This window comes from Fukomys damarensis, unplaced genomic scaffold (assembly GCF_012274545.1).
Source record: "Fukomys damarensis isolate Sample0158 unplaced genomic scaffold, DMR_v1.0_HiC HiC_scaffold_27, whole genome shotgun sequence".
Classification (NCBI taxonomy): Eukaryota; Metazoa; Chordata; class Mammalia; order Rodentia; family Bathyergidae; genus Fukomys; species Fukomys damarensis.
In genome coordinates this window covers 24,562,933-24,570,489 of record NW_022900939.1, presented here as the reverse complement: position 1 = coordinate 24,570,489, position 7,557 = coordinate 24,562,933, and the positions used below count along the sequence as shown (strand labels likewise).

At 59.6% G+C, this 7,557-nt stretch overlaps 1 protein-coding gene across 1 annotated transcript in view; it reads right to left on the bottom strand.

Annotated features, from left to right (window-relative positions):
- Macrod1 (mono-ADP ribosylhydrolase 1) overlaps positions 1 to 7,557 on the bottom strand; it is a 139,100-nt gene that overhangs the window by 4,468 nt on the left and 127,075 nt on the right. The gene's annotated exons all lie outside the window — the stretch shown is intronic.

Here is a 7,557-nt window from a genome sequence, read left to right as displayed (position 1 = left end):
TTTTTTTTTTTTTTTTTTTTTTGAGTCAGTCTCACTATGTAGTTGAGACTGACCTGGAACTCACCGTGTAGTCCAGGCTGGTCTGGAATTTACAGTGATCCTCCTGCCTTAGCCTTCCAATTGCTGGGATTACAGGCGTGTACCACCACGCCTGGCTCCACCCTCTATCTTGTTTGAGCTCACAGCTTCTAGGAGGCACTGCCATTTTCCCCCTTTTATAGAAAAAGAAACTGGGCCGGGAATTTAGCTCAGTGGTTCGGTGGCCTGCCTTGCAAGCACAAGGACACGAGTTCAATCCCTAGTACCAAAAAAAAAAAGAGAAAAAGAAACTGAGGCCCAGAGAGGGAAAGAGTTCAGGTCACACATCTGGAATGTGGGAAGCTCTTTGGCTGTATTGCTCTAGGAGCCCAGGGGCCCATTGGCCCTGCCCACCTGAGCCTCTTTCCTGCTCTCAGGCTGGCTGGTGTTTGCCCCTCTTCTTATGAACCCTTTGGGAAGGAGGTCTCCATGCCTGCTTCTGTGAGCACCTTATCACTGCCAGCCCCTAGCCTAGCTCTTGTCCTTTCCCCACATCACTACATCAGGTCCCGGCTCTGTCCTGGCCTCCACCCAGCAGCCTCCTCCACCTCCGTTCTTCCAGGGCTCCACTCGGGAAGCTGCTGCGCTCCACCCCACACCCTCCCCTAAAGCCTGACCCTCCTCTCTGGGCCTCAGCCACACCCTGCCTGGGCGACCCCAACCTCCTGGCAATAGGACAGTGCCCTGCTGAGGTCCCAGAGGACCATCAACCACACCGCACCCCTTCTTTACCACTGTCTGTCCAGGGAGGGCTCACCAAAAGGCAGGCAGGCGCCCAGGGCCCTGTGTGCCCCAGCGCAGAGGCTGGAGGCAGGCAGCAAGGCCCACGTGTTGGCCGCTATTTAGGGTGCTGTAATATTCATGAAGGAAAGATTAGATATTTAAATTTATTCAGCAATAAATGCATCTCAGTGGGGGAGTATTCCTCATCTAAACAAACAAGCAAGCAGGGGCTAATTTACAGGAACAGAACCTGTGGCCTGGGGAAAAAGGGGGCAGCCAGGCCCCTGCCAGAGGGCAGGACACTGGCCAGACTCCCTCTCTGCCACCTGGGGGCCTGGCCCTGTGCGCTTCTTCTAGGGTTTCTCTTCCCAGAAATCCTGGCTGCAAGATTACTGGTAGCTCTGGGTAAACAGGAGTCTCAGAACCAGGTCTCAACGGAGCAGGGGGCAGCGGGTAGGGGGCTCTGACACAGCAGCAAAGTAACCCAGGGAAGAGGAGCCTGAGGGGCCAGAGGGAGGCGGCAACTTGTTGGAGTCTCACAGTCAGAGGCCCAGCAGAAATGAAGCTCACAGGATAACCGTTTCCCGGAAGAGGAGGCAGACCACACTTTGTCTGAGTCGCACAGCAAGGTGGGCCTAGGCAGCCCTTACCTCTGCCCAACCTTCCTGGGCCCCTGTGTCCCCAGAGCAGGGAAGAGTGCAGGGCAGAGCCGGGCCAGCTCAGAGGGTCCTGGGTCACACAGCCTCTGAAATGAACTCACTGGGGCCGGGTGGGACGTGGCTTCCAGTGGCAGGGAAGACCCAGACCTGTGGGACACCAGGCAAGGCAGCATCCCAGAGCCAAGTCCCCTCGCCTGAGTTCTTCCACCTCATCTCTGGGTCACGTTGTTCTCTCTGTGCCTCAGTTTGCATAACTGTTCAGCACATAGGATTACCTCCTCGCTTGGATTAGGCTTTCAGTAAGACACCGTTCAAAGTGCCCTGTGCTTGGTCGCAGTGTCACCTTCCTTTTATAGACGGGGAGGTCCAGGCTCAGCCACAGGCCCCACAGGTGACATCTAGGCCCCTTCCAGCTCCCAGGGCCTCATGGAACGGAGCAGCAGGATGTGCTGTTTCTGTGGCCCTTCCAACGCCTTGGGCCTGCCTCTGGGCCCACTGTTCTTGTGGACCAAGCAGGAGCACTGAGAAAGGCAGGAGCGGCCACAGGGGAGAGAGAGCTTGGGAGACACAGGGACCTGGGCCTCGGGACTGCTCCACACCTGGACCCTCACCCTGCGGCCCCGCCCTGAGGACAATTCACACCAGCCTTGGCTAGGCCTGTAGCCAACATTATAGAAACACTGAATGGCAGAGCAGAGATGGGGAAACTGAGTCCCAGAGAGGGTACCAGCAGTATCAGGGCAGCACTGAGCTGCTCACCCCAAGCTCCCACCTGCAAGGGCGGTCCCAGCCACAGACTGGCGGAGGGGCTCTCCGGGGACAGAGGGCCCTGCCCTCTCTCCCACTCACGCTGTGCTCTGCCTCTGCGTCATTCACCTCGCAGGCCCTGACGATGTCCTCCTCAGAACCACTGTGCCGGCAAACACACTGGCCCCGGCTCTGTGCCAGGCTCGGCTGGGCCCAGGCTGGGTGCAAAGCCCACCCTCACCAGGCCCCACCCTTCAGGGCCAAAGTGGGTGGGCGCCCCAGGGAGAAGATGGATGGATGACAGCTCTGCGATGTGATCTGAAATTCATTACAGGGTGAGATCAGCTCCTTAAATGGGGATTTGAAAACATTAGGGCTTCATTATGTACACAACGGCAGTGCCTCATTCATCATGCAAAAATCACTCCCGTTATTAAAAATCCCTGTGGCAGCCACATGCAGGGGCTCGGTGGCATCTTGCCTGCTGGGGGCAGGGCACGAGCCCCTGCTGGCCTGTACTGGGGCCACGGGCGTGGGCCAGGGTCCCCTCAGGGACTGCGTCCCATCATCCCTCTCCTAGGGAGGGCCGACTTCAGGGGATCACAGTGCCAGGGACTTGGTGCCTCAGTTTCCCCACCTGCAAAATGGAGATGCTAAGAGTGTGTCCCACAGTGCTATAGGGTGGGGAGAGGCTTGCCCAGGCCTTGAGGCTGCACAGACTCTGCCTGCCATTAGCACTGTGGTCAGTGTCCTCCGTGTGGGAGGGTGGGAGGTGGAGAGGGGAAGACCCACGAGAGGAAGGAACAAGAGGGTCCAGCGGGGCCTGGAGGGGACTCCACCACTGTTGGCACTGCACACGGAAGCAGGAGCCAGGGCCCTGTCCTGCTCACTTCCCATGAGCCCTTCTTTCGTCCCTCAGACCCCAGCCCCGGACGCACACAGCCTGAGCCCGCCACGGCCAGGAAGGCCAGTGACACACATCAGTCCCCAGAGCACCCAGGTGGCCCAAGGATCATGGAGGCCATGCTATCTGCCTGCCACACAGAGTCAGGCTCTGCTCATCAGAGCAGCCTGGGATGGGCCTTTCCCAGCAGCCACAGGAAGCAAACACAGATCCACAGCTGCGGTGGGAGGTGTGAGGGCAGGAAGGTGAGGGCCGCCTCACTCAGGTCTGGGGCTCTGAACGCTAATCCTCAGCTGCCTGTCCACAAACAGAGAAGAGTATAAGGCCATGTGCGGGGGGAGGAGCAGAAGGGGAAGACGGAAGAGAAAGAAGGCTCAGCCAGGTGCAGGACCGCAGAGCAAGCATGCGGAGAGCCAAGGGTGTCTGGAGGCACACACGGCAGGGCTGCCTGGGGAGGCTGGGAGAAAAGTGTGCTTGTGTGCTGTGTCTGCCCTGTGGGCAGAGGGGCAGTGGGTGGGTGTGGGGCACAGCCCACCCATAGTCTGCAGCCAGCACACCTCCTGCCCTGCTGTCACCACAGCAGTCTGGGTCTGCTGCACCCCAGGGCTTGCACAGTGCTGGGCACACAGAGGCCCTCGATCAACAGAGGTGGGGTTGGCTGGACAAGCTGGCCGGACACAGAGAAGGTGCTTGCAAGGAGGGAGCTATGGCAAGAGGATGGAGGAGCCCTCAGGTACAGGAGTAGCAGGTGCAAAGGCCCTGTGCCACGTGAGGGCTTCTCCTGGGACTGATTGATGCTGACGCTGATGTGTGCAGAGCTGAAAGGGCAGGTGTGGGCTGCAGGTGAGGGCAGGGCCAACCCTAGAGGGGCCCCAGGTGGGGGTGTGGCTGGGGCCGGCCACAGGATGCCATCCCATCCAGCCTCACTCTCTCACCAGGGACCTGCCTGACCCCCACCCCATGCATCCCTGGAGCTGGCCCACAGGACTCTGGCCAGGCCGGAGCAGAGATGGCGGCCACGCAGGAGAGGAAGGCGGCCCTGAATTAATCTGTCACTAAAGCTTGGCCGTGGCAAGCGCAGTCATGATTTAGATGAATAATTGAAACGCTCCGATACATTTATTATCCCTTTAGTGCAAAAGTGGCAGAGAAAGACGAGGGGTAATTGAAAAAGAGCGCACAAATCTCCCCGAGAAAGCCGGCTCCTTATCGCCAAGTAAACATTTCAGTCCTAATAAACAGGAGAGACACGTAAGGGCTCTGTCGATTCCTGGTCTGATTTAGGGCCCAGCTCCCTTCTTACCATACAATGGGAGAGTATTCTTAAAATTTTTTTATTGAAGCAAATAAAAGGCTTTCTATGGGAGAGGCGGGGAGAGGAGTGGTCCCAGCAGTCATCAACCAGCTGCCCCTAGACGTAAGGCTTCCCTGTAGCAGATGCCATCTGTCCCTGGGCCTTCTCTATAGTCCTTTACCTGCTGAACTCCTATTGAGCCCTCAGAGCCCAAGTCCAATGTTCCCTTTGCTGAGAAACCTCTTACCAAACTGGGTCCTCGTGAGGGCAGAGCCAGTGCTCAGCAGAGCCCCTCAATGCAGAGAGAGGCTGGATCTGGGTGGGGGGATACACTGTGGTGACCCCACCCAGGATGAAGTCCCTTTAGCCCCAGCAGTGCTTGCAGGCTGTCTCTGAGGTTGGGGGTGCCCAGCTTTTCAGCAGTCCTCTCCCCTGAGTCTCTCTGGCTTATAACACGGTAGGCCGGCTGCACCCTGGCCCTTCGGGATGAGCCCCAGGTGCCCAGTTGCTCGCTCTTGTCAGGGTCTGGGCTGCTGGAGGCCCACAGCCCGGGCCCTCCTTGGAGAGAGGACGCTCCAGGGGTGAAGGGCAGGAAGGAGCACATCTAAGGTACCAGGGATCAGTGCTTTGGAGAAGGTGACACAGCAGGGTGAGGGGTGGGGCAGCCGCTGTCACCTCAAGAGGGCGGCCGAGGGACAGGGCTTGTCCGTACATGGGTGGGGATCGGAGGGTGGACGGGGGCAGATGGGTGAGCCCTGCTGCGGCACCTCGGGGCCCCGTGGGGATCCTGGGGTCTGGAGTTGGGGGACACTCCCGCTCCAGCCGTGTTGGGGTTGGGGACACGTGAGGGCAGGAGGCTTCTCAGCTTGTCCTCGTCCCCACCGCAGCCCCTCCCCGCCCCTCCGACTTGTTCCAATCACATTAGCAGAGTAACCGCCCCAGGGAGCTGCCGGAGGCTCCATAAATCTCGGCGGCGTTAAAAGGCTGGACTCCAGGCCCACTTCCTCCGGGTCGTGCTGCCCATCCATCTCCTCGTCAGGCAGGCCACGCGTGCGCATGGGCCTCCCCACACCTCTACAGCCACGATGGACCTGGGGGGCCCCACGATGGCCCCAGGCTCTCCAGGGTGAGGTAACCAGGCCATCTACAGGCTACTGCTTGCTCTGCCTACAACCCTGAGGGCTGGCCCTCTGCCGTTTCCCTTGTAAGGCTGCCCTCACCTTCACCTGTAGCTCACTCAGTCTCTCAATAGTCACTGGGCACCTACTGTGTGCACCAGACCCAGTTCTGGGTGATTTGCTGTGAACTAAGTTCTCTGAAAACATTTGAGAGCAGCGTGAGGGGCCAGGGGTCTGGGAGACCCTCTGAGAAGACAGCCTCAACTAAAGACTTGGGAGCACCCCAAGGATATCTGCAGGAGGAGCACTCCTGGCAGAGGGGCAGTCAATGCAAAGGCCCTGAGACACAAATGGGCCTGGCTTGTTCCTGCAACCTGCAGGTATACCTGGAGCCCAGTGGGGAGGGAGGGGAGTCTGAGGAGCTCTGACTGGGAACCTTGTGGGCCATGGTAAGGACCTTGGCCTCGGCTGTGAGTGAAGTGAGGGTTTTGAGCAGAAGACGAAGGACGAGCTGAGGACTGACAAGGCCCACATCTCCTTTCGATCCTCTAGGAATGGCTGAACCCCAGCTCTTCCCAGGATCTCTCGGGCCTCCCCTGGGGACTCTGGTCTGCTGAACCACCACAAAAGTCCACACTCTCCTTCACTTCCTGGCTTTGCTGTGCTGTTCCTCTGCCCGGGACGCCCTTCCCGGCTCCTACCCAGCTCTGGGACCCAGCTCCAGCGCAGACAGGGCTTCAGGTCACACTGCTCTGGGCCTGTGACCCCACCCCAGGTCAGCTGGTGTCATGGTGGGTGACACGGTGAGCTCGGAGGATGGGGACCAGGCCCACCCGTGCCCAGCGTGTGTCCTGACACGCAGCTCAGCGTCCAGCACACCGGAGGTGCTCGAGAGCTGGGCAATGAGCAAGCAGGCAGGAGAGGGTGCTATGGGGGTGTGGTGAGGGCCCCTCAGGAGGGGTGGGCCTGTCAGTGAGCCCACCATCCCCTCCTGGGTGGCTGTGACCTCCACGGGGACGGCTAGAAGAGATGGGGGAGGGAAAGCATCGCTAGCCACAAACAGACCCCATCCTGCATCCTGGCTGGTCACCGCCAGCTCTTAACGCTGCTCTTATTTATTCCTGACCTCCAGTGCCCCTTTTATTTTTTCCCCTTTTAAAACCTGGCCTGGTCCTGCTACCACCGCCGTAAACACAGCCCCCAGGATTTATCCGACGGCGCATTAACCCTTGCCCCCCGGCACACCAATCATCCCGCTGCTGCCTGTGTAGACAGCAGCTGCCCAGCGGGCTGGGGGCCAGGGCTGGGGCCAGAGTTGTGTGGCCAGGATGGGGAGGCTGGCGGGAGGTGCTGGGGTCACCGATGCTCCCCTCTGCGCCTCCTGATGACCTTGGCCTCACTGGCAGCTGGACCCACCTGACCACTGACTTCTTATTGGTCTGACTCTCTGGACCCCTGCCTCACCGTGGCCAGCTGACAACCGTGAACACGTGAATGTCCCTGGGGGCTCAGCAGGGGCACAGCTCCCCTGACTTTACCAGCCTCTGTCCTGGCCGCAGAGCCACCTTCGAGGCTCCAGGGCAGGGCAGAAACAGTAACTACCCTCACGGGTGGGGAAACAGACAGTGGACACAGCCTCCGGAGGCCACAGGACGTGAGGGGCAGGACTGGCTTTCTCCAACACATCCTGGCTCCCAGTGCCCTACACTTACCCAGCAGGAGCCCTGTGAGGCAGGAGAGGTGCGTGCCACCTCAGTGGTGACAGCCAGGCCGGCCATCCAGACTGCTAGCTCTGGGCCTGGCTGAGCTGATGGGGCCAGGGAGGGAGGAAAGCATAGAAAGCCAGGCGTGGTGGCACACCCGTAATCCCAGTACTCTGGGAGGCTGAAGCAGGAGGATCAAATGAGCGAGCCCCAGCCGGGGTAACTGAGTGAGGCCATGTCTCAAAATAAAGTATAGGGGTTGGGGGTTTAGCTCAGTGGTGCTGCTGCCTGCCTCTCAAGCACAAGGACCCGAGTTCGATCCCCAGTACCA